We start from the raw sequence: 20,109 nt of genomic DNA on the forward strand, positions 1-20,109 counted from the left end.
AGCTAGTATGTAGAATTTCAGCCTGTGACGCCAGGCTCTTAATCCAATATTCTTACTACCATATCACTCTGCTATAATGGAAAGATGAATTTCAAAACTTTTGTTTAGGTAAATTTATAGAGGGTATCTTGGCATCATGTAATTTTTACTTAATAGCCATTTGATGAGTTTGATAAAGCAGTTAAATGAAAGTTGACTTTAATTTTGATGAAGCAATTAAATGAAAGTTGACTTTCTTTTCCACATGTCCAGTATTATAGGTACTAGGCACTTGTAGCTATCGAGCACTTAAAATGTGTCTTGCCTAAGCAGAGATATACCATAAAGTGTAAAACACAAACTGGAATTTGAAGGCTTAAGGTAATGAAAAAATAAACAAACTCATTATCAATTCTACATTGATTATACAAAGAAATATTTTGGATATATGGGCTTAAATACAATGTTAAAATTAACTTCATCTTTTTCTATTTCTAATTTTCCTACTAGAACTTTCAAAATTGCATTATGAGGACCATATCACTTATCTGTTGGGCAATGCTGTTCTAAAGTGAGTGTGAGACCAAACTGATGAATTTAATTTTGTTGACTTCTGAAGACTATATACCTTTATGTTCAACTAATTAAAACTTCTACTTGAAATAACTCTAAGGCAGGAGGGTCCATTAGCATCCATTTTCACAAATAGCTTTTATCTGAAATAAATGACTTATTACATAGCACTAATTTTTACATTGGTATTTAACTATGTTCACATTCAGTCCCTTACATTTTGTTATTTTTACATGCATGTATTATGTCCTATTGTAGCCACTGCAATTTACACCCCTCAAGGGAAAGGTCCAACAATCATTTGTTTGTGGCTCACATTACTCATATAAAAGGCCACAGGCTACGGATAATTAAATATTAACACCGTGAGCTGCTGTAAACAAAATGCAGAGAAGCTGGTTAATGATGACACTAAATAATTTGACTCAACGCAGAAAGAGAAACAAATTTCAGCTCAGATTGTAATTTAAAGTTTTAGTTAAACAGAATAGAACGAAATTTCTCTCCTATTATGGTAGCAAGGACAAAAAACAAAAACAGGTTACTGTAACCTAAGATGTTGAATAGAAACATATAAGCCTCAACAGAGGCTACTTGGTAGTGTTAGAAGGCATTTATTTCCTCATTGGTCTCTCATGTTTCTGCATTATCTTATAAGCAAACACACTAGCTACCATTGTTTGGAACTTTTTGAAGACTGTTTTTATAGTGAACAGTTTAGAAAAGACTAAATGTTTCCCTCTAGAGTGAAGAGCAGGCATCTCCACTGCTTATTATATTCAAGTTCCCTAAGATTGTGGTTACTCTCTCACAGGTACAGGTACCATTTGGTCCTCTTAGTGTTACCTTGTGAGAACTGGCACTTGGTGCATCATACAAGGAAAAGCTGATACATTGGCTGATGACACTGCTGTAATAAATTCCTTTGCTTCTGACCCAGTAATCTGTTTTTTTTCTTTTCCTCTTCCCCAGAAACTACAATTGTTTGCAGATTAAGTTGTCAGTTTACAGAGTAAATTCTTAGACCTTTCATAGTTATTGTCAGAGAGGAAGTATATACACTTTTTTTGTTTTAATATTGAAAAACTTAAGACTCCAGACATGTGCTTAACATAAATTGTGTAATTTAACAAAGACTCAATAATTTTCCAAAGATTATGAAGATCTTTTGTAGGAAGACAACATCCCAGCATATAAATAACAACAAAAAAGAACTTCCTCAGAACTGAACAATGTAACAAGTAAAATTCTCTTAACTGAATAGAGATCTTTCTTTTAGCAAAACTAGCAAAGGAACATCTCCAAATCTCTCCCAAACAAAATGTTTAAAATTTGTATCAAATCTTTAACTGTGATATTTTTATTCTACAGTTAACTGAATAAGTATATAACATATATCTCTATACCTAAATATAATTATATAACAAACTTAAATATATATTAAATAAAATATGTATACTTATATACTAAATTATATAAGTATATATGTGCATATGTGCACATGTAACTTCATGTGATAATATGAATTCTAGATTTCAAAAAGGTATTTCTGTTACACCTGTTACTATTTTTAAGTCCTAAGATAAAGATTTTTTTGCAGTATGCTTAAACAGAGATCTGTGAATCATGCGAACTTCAAGTGAACATTACAGTCAAGATTCTGTTACACAGAATAGGCAAAACACTTTTTTTTTTTTGAATGGGAAAATGTCCTACAGTGATGTCTACCATATCTCAGTGGTATGAAATGACAACTGATAAACAAAATATGTCTGTGTTAGTCATGGTAAGCATTATTAATTATTATTAAAAAAAGAAAAAAAAAACAGTTCCAACATCTCAGTAACTTCACGCAGTCAGAGATTATTTCTCACTCACCATGGAGTTCAATGGCAGTTGGACTTTGGGGGACTCTATTTCACAAGAATTTATTTAAAAAAGCAGTCTCCTCCCTTATGTGGCTTCCAAAAACCTTGGAAAAATCCACTAGATATCTGTATTTTGCCAACGAATGAGGAAGGTAAGAGAATTTGGGAAAGTATGTGAGAAATTTTACATGTCTAAGAATCAGCTCTGAATGCTGATTCTGATTCTTTCCCCAAATGCAGGGGAAAACCAAATATCATAGAGGTTTCTTTTTCTGGATTTGGCAATGTTGTGGTAGTACTGAAACTTGTAATTAGTTGTGATTTCTTGTCTCATTCTAAATAAATCTTCATTTTAGTGCCCGCCCCAACCTAGCCCCTGCAAAAAAAAAAAAAAAAAGAGTCAGCCCTGGAACTGCTATCCACCACTTCCAACAGTGCATTGGCCACAACTCTGTCACACATGTCTCCAAGTAACAGCAGAAGAACTGAGAAAAGATGTCTAGCACAGTGCAAGGAGGAAGAAAATGCAGCTGTTATCCAACAACTGAGTAGACATCAGCAGAATCCTAGAAGGCAGAAACAGAAAAGTACAAAGAGCTATGGTAATAAACGTGAAAAAAAAATTTAGTCTCATTCTCTCTACTGCCATTCACCCTCACATTTTTTGCATCAAAGTGTTTTAAGTCATTTCCCCTTTGATAACATTTCAATGTCCTAACTTGTTTTCCCTTTCTTTCTTTCATAGCTTCCACAGAACATACAGAAAGACTCTTAAAACTGAAATTGCTCATGTGTCATAGAGCCCATACACTTAAAAAGCAACTCAAAGGGGCGCCTGGGTGGCACAGTCAGTTAAGCAACCGACTTTGGCTCAGGTCATGATCTCATGATTCAAGAGATGGAGCCTTGTATAGGGCTCTCTGCTGTCAGTGGGAAGCCTGCTTCAGATTCTCTGTCTCCCTGTCTGTCCTTCCTCTGCTTGTGTGCGCTCCCTCTTGCTCTCTCTCTCTCAAAAATAAACATTTAAAAAAAATTTTTTTAAAGCAACTCAAGGTTTTCTCATTGTGATACCGACTCTGGCTCATATGGTTGCTTTAGATTAGTAAGTGGATCAGAATCTAAGAACAAAATAATGAAAGGAAAAGGGCAGATAACCTTTTTTAAAATTATGTGACTCACTGTGTCTATAAAATAATGTTTATAAAAGACATATTGAAACCAGAAAGTAATGTATAGTTCCAAAAACAAAATTCTTAAAATAATTCCACAAAGGAGGTTTATTCTTTTGTTTTGTTTTTAAGAATGATGACTAGCTCTTAAAGCCTTGTGAGAGTCAGAGTTTCATCTGTATTTATCTTTTTTCAAAATACTCATACTCAATCAAATTTTTGAAAGCAAATGTTTCAATCCTTTCAGAATGAGAGGTACTGTAGCAATTCTCAGATATAGAAACTGATTTAAAAAATCAGTAGTCTGTGGTCTTATTTTATCAATGAGGAAAACAAATTATTTTATTAGAAGTAGAATAGCTCTGGAGAAATCGTTTACAAATGTTTCTGTATTTATGATGCAAAGTATAAAACCACTTTATGCAAAATAAATTTTAATAGAATTTGTATTTTACGTCATTCATGTATTGCACATAGCAATGTGAAATTTAGAAGTAGCAGTTTGACAGGCAGATGGAGAAAGTGTTTATGTAGGACAGCATATGTAGGAGGCAGGAAACTCATGACTAAGAGCAAACCAGGAAGTGGTAATTTATATAACCCTGTACAAACCACTAAGTGTCAACAGACCTCTGAACAGTGAGCAATTGACATGTGCAAGGTAATTTTAAGATCTTTTCCATGTTTTCTTCTCTGATGATAAAACTTGATTGTTTTAATAGTGAGTAAATATATTCATTGCACATAACACAAGGAAGTTGAAATACTTTATTATTTTTATTTGATGGTAATACTAAATTATAGCAACTTGGAAATTGTCTATGGTCCAGAGGGAGTCATTGCTTTTGGGTTTCATTTATAGTCAAAAGAAATTAAACCTACCAGGTCTAGCTTATAAAACCTAACAGATAATTGGACTTATTTCAAGAATAAGCTATTGAAAGCAGTTAGTATTAAGACTAAATTTTGAATTCTTAAAATAAGTTATGCCTATGAATGCATATGTATTAAAATTATGGGAATGTCTTTGGATATTAACTATCCCCAATTATCATAAATATTTCTTTAATTGTTTTAATAACTCTACCTAAGGAATCAGAATAAAGGTCGATGCTCATTTTCAAGCCAAAAGTAAGTACAAGGTCAGTTAGTTTGTTTTGGGGAAATAAATTACTAGATTAAAAATACAAAAGTATTTCTGTATATGACTCCGTATGAAAACAAATATTTTGTATTAACCAAGAAGATACTAACATCCTCCTCAACTTGAATAAACTTTAGATAGGTTTCCTCCTGACTACAGTCCCTGATTTCCCTCTTCTTACAGCATTTACTTTAGAAAACTTGTCACTGAAAATTATTCCTGTGCCTTACGAGATGTAAATCTTCTACAACCTAAAGATGTCTTTCTCAAGAACCTGGAAATCATCTTTTTGAAATGTAATGAAAAAAACACAGGGTCCATGGACCCTAACTTTGATGAGCCAATTAGCAAACACAGATGGCTTAATCACATGAACCAACTTCCATCCCTATTGTACTCCAGTACGTTTGCATTAGCTCACCCCATCCTTTAAAAATCCTTTCGCCTTTGATTTCAGTGGAGTTGAGTTCACCCTCACTTTCTTATATAAAGTCTCTTGTTTAACTCTGATGCAATTTTTTTGACAGTTCATATAACATCCTCAAAAACGGTTCAGTATTAATGCATTATTCCCAGGTGCCCTTTCTGAGGCTTTCCCTCCCAAAATTAAAATATATCAATATACCACACCAATAATTGCTCTCTAAAATTTGGGGGAAAATGATAAAATAGATAACATATGGCAACTGCTATAGTTTACGTTTTCAAACTATTCTGAAAAATTACTGAGGATAACTTTATTTTTTTTTTTCAACATTTATTTATTTTTTGGGACAGAGAGAGAGACAGAGCATGAACGGGGGAGGGGCAGAGAGAGAGGGAGACAAAGAATCGGAAGCAGGCTCCAGGCTCCGAGCCATCAGCCCAGAGCCCGACGCGGGGCTCGAACCCACGGACCGCGAGATGGTGACCTGGCTGAAGTCGGACGCTTAACCGACTGCGCCACCCAGGCGCCCCAACTGAGGATAACTTTAGATAGCTTGCCTTGTTAAGTGTTTTTAAGAATCCCATACTATAAATACTGTACATTAAAACCTACTTTTAATATCCCTATTGGCAAAAATCTCTAGAGAATGCTGAAATTGTATATTAATAATAAAAACTAAAATAAAAATATATAGTACTTGAGAAATAGAATTTTACTTAATTGTATTTAAATGAAGAAAAGATACAGTTTTACATAGTATCAGTAACTACACATCAAGATAATAAAAGATAAATGACAGCAAATTACTAAAATAGAGATAAAGCTAACAATGTCTGAAGAACCATCCAGCATGCAAGGAGCCCAGAGCCACCAGATAGGACAGATGTAACTGAGTAATCCTTTCCCTACTTTTACATAAACTTTTATTTTGAACAAGTCTAAGCAAGTTTTTTCCCATAACTTTCTAAGTTTCTAGAAACACTATGAGATAAAAGAGTAATAAAAGTAAAGGTTTTAGTAAATTAGGCACTGACTTTGTTTAATTATAAAGGATTCCAAAAAGAAAAGGAAATAAAATAACCATAAAGTCAATAGCTACTTAATTAAAAAATGCTAGGAGAATTTTTTTTTTTTAATTCTTTGCATATAGTATTTTCTCAGGTTTTCTCATGATAAAAGCAGGAATAGTTCCTTGTTCTGGGCCACTAAGCATTGATTGCCAAGTGTTTGACAGACAAAGGGAGCTGTTTCAGGAAGGCATAAAGAGGTAAGAATAAGTAGGCTATTAACAGACATTTTCTGAGGCAAACATCATTCTAGGCAAATTCAACCTAAATCAGAAAAATTTGCAACCACAGGAAAACCTGCAAGAAAACACACATATCAAAACACAGTGCTCTGACATTACTGGGTAAGTAGAATGAATGAACTACTACTATAAACTGATGTAGATGGATCTCATAAGCATAATGCTGAGACAAAACAAACTCAAGAGTACATTTGTTCTAAACAGATGTGCAGCCATATTTTCAGCAAAAATATGTACAAGAATGTTCACAGCAGCACAATTTATAAGAATCAAAATCTGTAATCAACCAAATGTCCAGCCACATTAAAATGGATAAACAAATTGTGCTATATACGTGCAATGAAATACTACACAATAAAGGGAATATATAAACCTCAGATACATAATATGAAGTGGGAAAAGCCAGAGAGAAAAGAGTATAACTGCACGATTCAACAAGGGCAGAATTATTCTAACATGATAGAAATCAGGATAGTAGTCACCTTTGTGGGGAAGTCCTAAACTGTGCAAGAGACAACTTCTATATTGTTAATACTGTTTTGTTTCTTGGTCTCTGTGCTGGTTACATGAGGTTTATTTTGAAAATCTGTTGAAATGAACTCTGATGATATGTATACTTTATTTTTTCAACTTTAAGTTCACTTTAAAAAAAAAGTACACCTTAAATATGTAACACCTTTCCTTATTTAGCATAATTTTGTTGTAATTTTAACTTGTAAAGAGATGTCTTTTCACAAAGACTTATGTGTTACACAAATAGGTTTAAAATACAAATTAATTAGGGGTGCCTGGGTGGCTCAGTCAGGTACGACTGAGGAGCAACAACTCCTGGTTTCTGCTCAGGTGATAATCTCATAGTCACGGGATTGAGCCCCTCATTGGGCTCCATGGAGCCTGCTTAAGATTCTCTCTGTCTCTCTGTCTCTCTCTCTCTCCGCCTCTCCACCCTTCCCCACCACCCACATGCTCTCTTTCTCTCTCTCTCAAAAAAAAAAAAAAAAATCAAATTAATTCAACTTTTATGGTTAAAGAAAAATTATTGTTCACTTGGCCTCTGTAATTTTTAAAAGATGAGGACAAAGATACAAAATAATAGAATTTTACAATTTATACTTCATCAGAAAAATATCTAAAGAAATTTTGAGATTGTCCCTTTAGTAACATATTCATTTGAATGCTATTATGGAATAGTATATTTAAAAATCCTAACTATTGTTATCTTGTGCCATAGTTTAATAAGAATCATAAATATTACCTATTTTCTCTCTACAACATCTCTAGGCCATAAAGTTAAGCACTGGGGCAAAGATTATATTTAATGACTGATACATTTAGAAAGGGCTGAAATGTACAAAGACCCACTATATAAGAAGAGTATCAAGGACTCCAAACAGTAACCATTAGTGCTGATTAACTTTAATTTTCAGAGCATTTATAGTCTTACCTAACATTTTTATTGAGCCCATTGAAAGATGCAATGCCACTCATGAGTTTATTTTTTTAAGCAATTCTACTCATTAGTTTTATTTCTTTTGCATATATGTATACATAAAAATATGATTATCTACATCTATATCTATCCATTAATCAAGAGAGAGACAGAGAGAGCAGAGAGAGAAGTGTTAAAAAAATGAAAGTAAATGGAAGTCAATATATTAATTTCTCCCTTTTAAAACAAAAGAAGCAGGGGCACCTGGGTGGTTCAGTTGGTTTAAGCATCTGACTCTTGATTTCAGCTCAGGTCATTGTAATAGGTCAACTTATAAGATATCAGAAAGCTTATTGTATATAAGTTCGCCTTAAACTCACCTTTCATGAATAGTTGAGATAAAAGGCTTATGTAGTTCCCTATTAGGGTTATCAGTAATTACTAACCACCCTATCTCACTTCTGTGACCTCACCTGCTTACTAAACAGATAACTTAGGATGCAAAACGCTCCCCCACCCCCTCCACCAAGATCTGGCCTAGGCAAGACCAACGTGTAAAAAGTCACGTACTCACTGTCCTACAGCATCTCAGGTGTCTAACTATGATTGGTCATTTTAAACCCTCTTAGGACAAAGACATTCACAATTTATAGGTTCCCGCCAAAACTAACGTCTTTATGTCACAATATAATTGGCTACCATGAAATGCTGTCGATTGTAATTGGTTAGCCAAATAATGATGTATTCTGACTTGCTATAAAATCCATATAAGCCCACTGCTGCCTTTGTGCGGGGCCATTCTTTGCACTTTTCTCCTTAAGATCAGGAGATCAGGTTTGGCCCGGCCGTGAATAAAATCTTGCCTTGCTTCTATTCGGCGTCTGGTGGGTTTTTTTCAATATCACCCTGTTTCAGTCATGATCTCATGGTTCATGAGATTCAACCCTGTATCTGGTCTGTGCTGACAGTGCAGAGCCTGCTGGGATTCTCTCTCTGCCCCTACCCAACTCATGCACACAAGTGCTCCCTGTCCCTCTCTCTCTCTCTAAGGAAAAAAAAAAAAAAAAAGAAACAGCAATTCTAGTTTTATAGTTCAAAGACACAGACACAAATTACAACACATTGAATACACCTCAGATATTCATTGTACTTAGAAAACATAGAAGGAAATCAATTGGTATCTCCTAAAGTCTGATTGTTCTAAAGGCATGAATAGTTGAATTTCCAGGAGCAGGAGCCATAATTTTTTACCTTCAAAAATAAATTAGCCTCAGGGGTGCCTGGGTGGTTCAGTTGGTTAAGCACCCGACTCTCAATTTCAGCTCAGGTTATGACCTCATGGTTCATGAGATGGAGCCCTGAGTAGGGCTCTGCCCTGACACTATGGAGTAGGCTTTGGATTCTCTTTCTGTCTCTCTCTGTCCATCCTCCCTCCCTCTCCCTCTCTCTCTCTCTCCCGCCTTCCTCCCTCTCAAAATAAATAAATAAACTTCAAATAAATAAAAATAAAAATATATTCGCAAAACCCATTGAGAAAATGGTGTTAAAACCACATTAATTATTTGCATTGGAAAATTTGCTAAAACTGCTAAGCCAATTTATGAGTAACAGTGAAAAATGCCACAGCACCCTGAGAAATCATTCTCTTATCATTCAATGTACAGTTCAGGTATTTGACCTTACCAAAATCATGGATACCAGGATATCATGACCACCAGCTGCCAGATGTTTTCATCTGCACTGGAAAGAATGTGAGCTTCATGGTAATAGCTTTTGAATAACCTGTTCTTAAAAAATATTATTTTTTTTAGTTTTTGAGTTTATTTATTTATGAGAGATAGAGACAGCACGAGTGGGGGAGGGGCAAAGAGAGATAGGGAGACACAACATCCTAAGGAGGCTCCAGGCTCTGAGCTATTAGCACAGCGCCTGATGCAGGGCTCGAACTCACAAACCATTAGATCATGACCTGAGACAAAGTTGGATGCCTAACCAACTGAGACACCCAGGTGCCCCTGAACATGTTCTTGAGAACTTTATCTTGCAGAATCTGTTTTCTGAATCCTTGAATCTGCAAGTGAAATATTAATACAATCCCCCATGGCTGAACATTTCTTTGAATATATAAAATGAATAGAAATTTTTCTAAGTTCCTTTGATTTTCCCATAATATTTTTGAAACAACATTCAACTGGAATCTAAACCTCTAAATAAGGAAATATCTAGTGATGCAATGTTACATGCTAGTATATTTTCTTAGGTCAAGTCACTATTGTTTTAGTTAACAGATGCCAAAATGTATTCCAATTTGAAAAAATATACAGTTAATGGCACCTGATACAATATGTTTTATCTTCCCATAAAAACACATGAAGACAACCAAAAACAGGATACTTCAATAATCATGAATTTTCTTCTGTCAATTAACTTGTCAAAAAATAATAATTGGCTTTAATATTTATGAGAATTTGTTGATTTGAATCACCAGGGGAAAGTATTTTGCAGAACAGAGCCATAAATGTTGTAGTTAAAATTGTATAGGGCCATGCTGCAGTTAGAGGCAGAAGGTAAAGTACTCTTAAAATATTTTCTAAACAAAGAATTAGTTTATCCCATATACTTGAACATAGGTCCTTGCATTTCTTTGTTGTTGCTATAGCGTAGTGATACCCAGAAGGGCTCTGAAAATATCTTAATAAATACCACTGTTTGAAATCTTATATAACCAATGGAAGTACTTGCTCTTTTCCTCCCAAGACTACATGTTGAAACTTCCACCAGCAACTTGAGAAATTACACTTTCCTCCAATTCAGATTGAAAATGCCAAGAGACTAAATCAGTTGTCAATTGAAAGCAGTGGCATTTCTTTATTCTTAGGTCAGTCAAGGTTCATGAATAATATCTGAAAATTGCAAATCAATAAAAATGGAGTTAAGAAAAATGTGTAAAAAAGGAATATTGTCTTTATAATGTGTGTATGTCTCTATTGGCCTCAACATCATTTAGAGGAAGTATCCTACAGTGGCCTAAAATGTAAGTTTTGGAGATAATGCAGCTGAGATCAAAGTTTGAGTCTCTCTCCAACCGATGAGAGATTTGGTTTGCTAAACCTCAATTTTGTCATCTATATAATGAAAATATTTTCAATTAATACCATATAAGAAATAAATGGAATTAGTGCAAAACATTTAGTTCAATTCACATAGTTAGAAAATGGTAAATGTTGGCTATTATTATCACTATTAATAATAACAGAATCATAACAAAACTCCAACTTATAATATTGAAATTCATTTAGGATTTGACAGGAATTTTCAGTTGTAAAATTTGATCTATATACCAAACAGCTTTCTTTTCCCCTCTGATACATTTCTCAATCATTGGACCCTACTCTTCAGTTAAGAAACATTTCAAGTTCTTTCAAAGATTATGTGTTTGTAGCAAAAAATAAATTTTCCATTAAATCAAAGTTTTAAAATATGTAATTTAAATTAAACATTTTTCCTTCTCTGGAATTTGGAAGTGTGTATCAAATTCTCAATATGATTAAAATAAGCCACAATAATAAGACCTAGGACCTAGACAGAAGGAAAACCATTCACCATAGAGGTTAGTACAGGAAAGAAGACAGAAAAGCATGAGCAGTAGACAAGAAGGTAGTTTTTCATATGTCTGAGCCTTAGGGGAAAAGTATGTGAAATTTCTGTTTTGTTCAAAGGACAGAATCATGTCTCATATCCTTTGAAAATATCTGAAATAAATATCTGATTTTTTAAAGTTATGATATACTTAGCTAACACAATAATAGCAGAGTATGTTGCTCACAAACTCCTGTATTTCAGGTTCTGCCATTCTCCATTCCAAAAAGGACTCAGCTATCTTTCATATAAATTTCCATTGAGGCATTAAAAAATCCTATCAGCACATCATCATAAATCTGCCTGTAAAAAAGCAGCAGGAGGGTTCCTGGTAGGCTCAATCAGTTAAGTGGCCAACTCTTGATTTCAGCTCAGGTAGTGATCTCACAGTTCATGAGTTTAAGCCCTGCCTTGCCTCAGGCTCTGTGCTGACAGCTTGGAGCCTGCTTCAGATTCTCTCTCTCTCTCTCTCTCTCTCTGCCCCTCCCCCACTGCGAGCTCTCACTAGCTCTCGCTCACTCTCTCTCAAAATAAATAAACTTGGAAAAAAAAAAAAGAAAGCAGCAGGACTTCAGAAAAATTTGCTTATCCACTCTTCTATCCTGAAACATCATCGTTAATGAGGATATGACTTATCCTTCATCCTACATTTAAAAAATAAATTGTAAATTTCACTATCACAAAAAAAGAGACAAAGAGGAAGGAAGGAGAAAGATTTGGCAAAACTGAAGAAATAGCATTTGCCTATTTAGTTAAATATTATTCACTAAATATAATCTTAAAATAGATAATATATTCTTTTTAAGGTGGCAAATAAAAATACCAAAATGTAGATTTACATTGTACACAGAGTTGGATCTTGTGTTTACTAACTACAATAGTAGGAAAGTTACTTAAACTCCCTGAACTTCATTTGTCTCATAACTAAACATTTTATATATACTTGCAAAGTTTTCTGTAAGAATTAAATTGTATAGCAAATGAAAATTATATTGTAGGTGGCCAATGAACTGTAGCTATAATCTAGAATTCTACAATCACAGGTATTGATCATAAATAGTTTTAATGTCTTTCTAACACACAAAATGGTTTCTTATTGAATTTCCATGCTTCCCTAAAAGATTGATTACCAAAATATTGTACCATTACAGTTATTTTGTTACTGAAAATGAGAGTTTGTTTTCATAACTTCTTCCCTCCATTAGATACAATAACTTTATAAATGTTTCATTATTATTTACATAATCCAGTGATTTAGTATGCATCCAGAATTTTCTATACTGCTGATTAGGAAACTAAGAAACAGAGATTTAATATGAGAGTTTTGTTTTCTTCTGCCAAAATTATTCCCAGATCTCAAGTTAAATGGGTAAGAAGAAATATTACTTGTTCATCTCACTAGAAAAGCATTCAATGAAGACAGTAATGTGCCATTGATTTGGAAATATATAATAATAAACATTTTAGGTGAGGGTCTGAAAGGGAAGAAAAAAAAATAAAATTCTAAAATAGCCCCAAATCAATTCTACGTCAATCAATCAAAGGCTGAAGAAAACTGTTCCCTGTACTGCAGAAGAGACAATTTGAAGATTAGAAAAACAAAAAAAAAATAAATAAAAATCTTTAGAAGTATACTCTAGAAACAAAGACAATTAAATAAAAGAAGGTAATGAGACACTGCTATAAAGCCTAAAGAGGCAAAGGTAGATCAAACAAACCTTCAAAGGGAGAGTATAAAATATAGATATGTTTATAAAAAAAATATAAATATATTTTGTTAGAACAATTAATTATATTGTTCTATCCTACTTCCTTTATTGATTTCCCTGTAGCTTGTTCTCATTCCTTAATGAATTTAAGTTTCTTTCTCTTAGGAAAAGCAAGAAAAGAAAACACAGATACCAGTTTAGAGGGTACTACAAGGATTTTGATTCTGGGACAAGATGAACTAGATGCATTTCTCTCTATTCCTCCAGTATCCTACAGATACTAACCCTAAATGTATATATAAAGCAAACATAAGAAGGCTTTAAAAGGTGGCAAGAAGAAAGAAGACTAGCTAGGGAACTCAGCATTGAGGAGCAACATGGTTGTAAGTCTTCTCAGTTTTCTGTTTACCTGATAAGCCCAGACTTGATGCTAGAGAAGCCAATATCCTGAAAAATCCCAAAAAAAAAAAATAATAATTCAAGAAAAGGCTCTCTATTTATTTTTTAAAGGAACCTTCATATTGTTTCCATTGCTTATCTAGTAATCCTACTTCTGGGTATTTATCCAAAAAAACTGAAATCAGGATTTTGAAGAGAGATTTACATTCCCAAGTCCACTGCAGCACTATTCACAAGAGCCAAGATGTGTAAATAACCTAAATGTTCACTGACAGATGAATGGATAAATAAAATGATATTTATATTTATAAATATCATTCTGCCTTCAAAAGAGACAAATTTTGCAATATGCAACAACATGCATGTATCTGGAATACACTATTCCAAGTGAAATAAACTTGTCACAGAAAGGCAAACATTTCATCATTTCACTTATATGAGTTGTCTCAAACAGTCAAACACATAAAACAGACAGTGGTATAGTGGTTGCCAGGAGTGGCGCAGGAGAGGCGGGGATGGGGAATTGGTAATGGGCATAAACTTTGAGTTAAACAAGATGAGTAAGTTCTGGAGATCTACACTGGCATTGTAACTATATTGCACACTTAAAATTTTGTTAAGAGGACAGATTAAAAAAAAAAAAGAGGGGCACCTGGGTGGCTCAATCAGTTAACATGTCCAACTCTTTTTTTTTTTTTTATTTTTTTTTCAACGTTTTTTATTTATTTTTGGGACAGCGAGAGACAGAGCATGAACAGGGGAGGGTCAGAGAGATAGGGAGACACAGAATCAGAAACAGGCTCCAGGCTCCGAGCCATCAGCCCAGAGCCTGACATGGGGCTCGAACTCACAGACCACGAGATCGTGACCTGGCTGAAGTTGGACGCTTAACTGACTGCGCCACCCAGGCGCCCCAGGGTGTCCAACTCTTGATTTCAGCTCAGGTTATAATTTCAGAGTCATGAGACTGGGCCCCACATTGGGATCCACATTGAGAATGGAGCCTGCTTACGATTCTCTGATTCTCTCTCTCCTTCCCTCTCTGCCTTCCCTCCTCCCAACCTCCCTCCCTTCTTCTTTCAAAAAAAAAAAAAAAAAAAAGAGGGCAGATTTCATGTTAAGTGGTCTTGCCACAACAAATTTTTTAATTAAGTATAAAATTTAAAGAGCTAAAGAAAATTCTTCTCTCTATAGAAAAGGACCAGGAAAAGGTAAATTAGCAAGACAAAAATCTTTTAAATTATCATCCTACTTCAACCACGTATCTTAGAGAAAAGAGTGACCTCACTCACCTTCAATGAAGTCAGCTGAAGCCTTTCAGCAAAGGTCCCTACTGAGGTGATGATAAAAGTCAGAAAAAACCCAGCTGGATACCTGAGACTTCAATTCCATCAGGCAGGAAAGAGGCTACCCCACACAGTGCTGATGGCGGCCATATGGAAGCAGGAACAAGGTGTCCTTCTTCTCCAAGCCAGGATGGTATGAATGGAGAATAGCGGAGAGTTTGAAGTTCAATCCCACCCATCAGTATTTAGACTTCCTACCAATTTCCTCCTGAAATGCCAACAGAAGCTGAGTGGGAAACTTTGACTTTTATTCCCACAAAATAGTGATGAAGCACCATCTTCTTTACCCTATCAGAGTAGTGCCAGTAAAGACTTACTGAAACAGAAGATTTAAATAAGATCCAGAGCCTCACAACAAAGTACCTCAAATATTCAGTGTATGACTGAAAAGCACTTGGGTTGTTTTTGTTTTTGTTTTGTTTTGTTTTTTGTTTTTTTGCTTGTTTGTTTGTTTTGAGAGAGGGCATGCCAGTTAGTTGAGGGAGAGAGAGAGAGAGAGAGAGAGAGGGAATCCCAAGGAGGCTCCACACTTAGCACTACGCTCAACACAGGAGCTAGATCCTAGGGTCCTGGGATCATGACCTGAGCCAAAACCAAGAATAAGATGCTCAATCAACTAAGCCACCCATGCACAATGAAAAGCACTCATCTTAACAAGAATCAGGAAACCTTGTCTTGAATGATTAAAGATAATAAATAACAATGAGGTGACAGAAATGTTGGACATTAAACCGACCATCTTAAAAATAATCCACCAGGCCATTTTGAATACACTTATATCAAAAAATAAAGTCCCCACAATTAAATAGAATATTTCAGCAAAAGGAAAAAGATCTAAAAAAGAGCCAAGTAGAAATCTAGAAGTAAAAAATACAATGCCTCCACCCCCCCCCCAAAAAAAATTCACAGGATAGGCTCAACAGTAGGATGAAGATTACAGAGGAAAGAATCATTAAACTTGAAAGCAGAACAGTAGCAATTATACAATATTAACAACACAAAGACAGAAATCTGAGAATAAATGAGTAGGGCTTCAGGACCTGTGAGACTATATAACAAAAGCTCTAACATTTGTAACAACAAAGCCCCAGAAGGAAAACGATTAAGAATATGAGGCTCAGAAAGGATTTGAAGTAAAAATGACTATTTACCAAATTTGGCAAAAGACATAAACCTACAGGTTAAAGAAGCTGAAGGAATCCAAAGCAAGATAAACAAAAGAAATTCATGCTAAGATACAATAATGAAATAAGGAAGTCTTTACATATCCTGAAAACGTCAAAAGAAACATAAGGTAATACTATAAAATAATTCTATATATATAAATTTGACAACTTAAATGAAATGGAAGACTTAATATAGTAGATACTTCTCCCCTAAATGATATTTTGACACAATTTCATAAAAATTTCAGCGTATTTGCATATACTAGCAAGTTTACTCTAAATTTATATGAAACACAGGAACTAAAATAGCTAAACAATTTTTTAAAAGAATAAAGCAGAAGTAATCTTTAAATCTAATTTCAAGACTTATTACATAGCTACAGTAAGCAAGACTATGGTATTATCAAAGGGATTGATGCATGAAATTAATAAAAGAGACTAGAGAGAACTCTGACCTTGGAATACTACTTAGCAATAAAAAGGATCAAACTTATTAAAACATACAGTTTATATAGACCTCAAAGTTACAATGCTCAGTTTGTTCACTTAAGACCAATCTGCAAAGTTCACATACTGTCTAGGGATGGAAACCACATTCATAATTGTGAATGGCTAGGTATGATGAGTGTGACTATAAAGGATTAGCACAAAAGATCTTTGTGGTAATGGAATAGTTCTATGTCTGCTAATATATAGCTCTTCTGAATATTTATATAGACATGTGATAAAATTGCACAGAACTATACACATATGTACCAATGACAATTTCCTGGTTTTGACGTACTATGGTTATGTCAGATGTAACCAGTGAGGGAAATTGTGAGGGTACATGTACATAAGATCTCTTTGTACTATTGTTGCAATTTCCTAGTATCTATAACTTTTTCAAAATAAAAACTAGGAAATTTTCCCCTCACAAACCACTGAGCTTTTTTCAATTATTTAAGTAAAAGTTTTGAAATTTCTGAATTTTTCTAAGAGAAATACATTTTCTTCACTGAAGGCTAAATACCAACAGAAACATTTTCTATTCTATAACGTAACTTACTACTCTCCAATCAGAATTTAAAACTGTGAGTTAAGAACCAAGGTTCTGCATTTGTTTTGAATTAAGAAGGAAACACTGACATTATTTTCTTAGTCAACCTTACACACTGGTAAAGACTTTAGGGATTCGTGCCTTAAATACAAATTTCACAAAAGAAGGCACCTAGGGTGAGAAAACAGTTACTGTTTTCTTTTTAAATTTATTTTGATACCAGATGGTACTCCAATCATTTTAAATTTATTGAGATTTATTTTATGGCCAAGCATTTGTAGAGAATGTCCATTTTGTATTTGTATGGTTCTATAATTACCAATTAGGTCAAGGTAGTTGATAATGTTGTCCAGGTTATCTATGTATTCATTATTGCTTTATTTATAATTTATAAATAAATTTATAATTTATGGAAAAATATATTTATTTATATCCTATTGTCTAATTTTTCTCTCAATTGTTGAGATGTTAATTTTTTTAACATGATTTTTGAATGGCTATTGTTCCCTTTAATTATGCTAATTTTTGTTTCTTGTAATTTTAAGATCTATTAGTAGGAAAACTTATGTTATAATTGTTTGTCTCTCTAAATAATTAACTCTCTCATTATAATGAAGTGTTCCTCTTAATCTGGTAATAACTTTTCTCTTGACATCTATATCATATTAATAGAGCCATGCCTGCCTTTTCATGCTTTCCATGTTTATGGCAAATTATGTTCCCATCTATTTACATTCAAACTATCTGAAGGTTTCCACTTAAAGTGCATATTTTGTAGAGAGCTGAGCTTATAACTGAGTCTTACTTTTTTATATGCCAACAATATCTGACTTTTCATTAGAATGTTTACTCCATTAACACAATACATTTATTGATATGTTTAGATTCATGTTTACTACTTAAGAAAATTTATTTTCATATTACCCACTTTGCATTTTGTTCCTTTACTCTTGCTTTCCTGTTTTTTTTTTTTGGATTATTTTTAAGCAATTATTTGAATAGTTTATCATTGTTTTAATCAATATGCTAATTCATGATAAACTAGAGTAAGTCAAACAACTATCTATCAGGCACCACTAATTTCAAATAGGATTAAGTTTACTCATTCATTCTTTTGGAAAGCATTTCATATGTTTTCATATTCCTGGGAATAATTGATATGATTTTTTCATTTCATTGTAGCATAAATTTAATTCAAATTCCCATTAAGTTTCCCCTTTCTAATATCATGTCACGTGTTTGCCAGTCAAATACTTGATTTTTTGGCAAAAGCTGTATAAGTGAACATTTTGGGCACTGGCTCCACACCAACTGGATTCAAATTCTGGCTCTATAATTAACTAGCTTTATTGTATGTTGTTACTTCATCACGTTTTTTGGTCTCGGTTTCCTTCTCAGATTTACAGACCAGAGTATAGTTGCAGAAAACATAATCCATTCAAGATTTAAGAAAAAGAAAAAAGATTTAAGAAGAAAGCAACTTATGATAGGGTTTTAAGTGACATAAAGAAGTGTTCAGGAACTGGAGAGCTTAGTTTGGCCTATCAGGAAAGCCCTTGAAGACACACTGTGAAGCTGGCTTGGTAAGGGAGCTAGCCATTGTGGCTAGTTTGGCAACATTCAATCTAGGGACTATGTAGACACTAGAGCCATTGTAACAGAGCTTTCAAAGAAGAAAATTTAAATATCTTGCTTAACAGTTTCAAGAGAGCCATGCAGCTGCCACTTTTAAGTGGTCACTTTTAACTTCCAGGTTTCACATGGTTATGTGTATTTGGTATAAGCTGTGTTACATACAAAGTCTAACTGCAAGGAAATCTTTATAATTTATACTTCACATTTTCAGCCTTTCATTTATAGTAATTCAAGCTAAAATAAAGTGATAAAGAGGTATTAAGAGAGTCAATTTGCCGTATCTCTTTCCTCTGTAAACTGGCCACAATAACTACTAATTACCTCCTACAGTTGTTTAATGACATTAAATACCCTAATGTAGGTAACATACATGGTACATTGCCCAGCACATTGTTGTTGATGCGGGGGCAGGGGGAGTCTTTTCCTTTTAAATTCAAGAGATGGTATGTTTCTTATTCTTGCTTGGGTTGCACATAATTTTCAAAGACAAAAATAGTTTTATTCTTAAAACTATAAAGATATATTAAAGCCTAAGAAAGATTATACTTTTAAAAATCAAGTAGATTCATTGTAGGCTTAATTTCTTGGATAGAAACATCATTTATCTATATAGCTTTACTCTGGGAACCCTTTGGTAGAAATTCTCATCTTATTACAGAGATTAAGAATGAAATATTATGAGTCCTAATCCAATACTTTGACAAGAGCTAAGAGCTACAGAAAGTAATAAATAATTGTCATTTTTATGATATCATTGTAGGATCAGGATTCACTGAAATATATAGTTGTAGGATGCAGAGTGTTCTCATTAATAGTCAAAACTAATTGACTATTAATGTATTAATAAATGTAGCTTTTGTTTGGTCTTGAATGGCAGGGGCAGCTCTCAATTCTATGTGATCAAGTGTACATTTTGTATCTGATTTTAAATAGACTGTAAAACACTGTAAAATATCAAATTAGTTTTAATCTTTTGTATGTAGAAGTTAATGTATACAATATTACATCTTAAGGTATCACTGAAATCATACTTATATTCCACAAGACATGAATTTTGATAAAAAACATAAATAGAAATGAAACCATAAACTTTATCTACACACTATTTAACCAAAGTGATTTATGATGGCAGATTTCTCTATTGTATAAATATTCTCCAAGGCATTAGCTATTAATTCAGTAGTTTATTTCATTAAAACAAATATATTCAATCAATCAGTTATTTACTAAGTAAAAGAAATGAAAGTTCTTAATTTCATGGGCTCAGAATTTCAATTG

General features: G+C 33.6%; 1 protein-coding gene across 1 annotated transcript in view; it reads left to right on the forward strand.

The window, feature by feature from the left end:
• Nucleotides 1-4,216: 4,216 nt before the first annotated feature.
• The window catches only part of LOC115512302 (bifunctional heparan sulfate N-deacetylase/N-sulfotransferase 4-like), a 424,934-nt gene continuing 409,041 nt past the window's right edge, over nt 4,217-20,109 (forward strand). The window contains 1 exon segment of the mRNA XM_032592912.1: nt 4,217-4,250. The gene's annotated coding sequence lies outside the window, so the exon portion shown is untranslated.

The sequence above is a fragment of the Lynx canadensis genome, chromosome B1, assembly GCF_007474595.2.
Source record: "Lynx canadensis isolate LIC74 chromosome B1, mLynCan4.pri.v2, whole genome shotgun sequence".
Taxonomy (NCBI): domain Eukaryota; kingdom Metazoa; phylum Chordata; class Mammalia; order Carnivora; family Felidae; genus Lynx; species Lynx canadensis.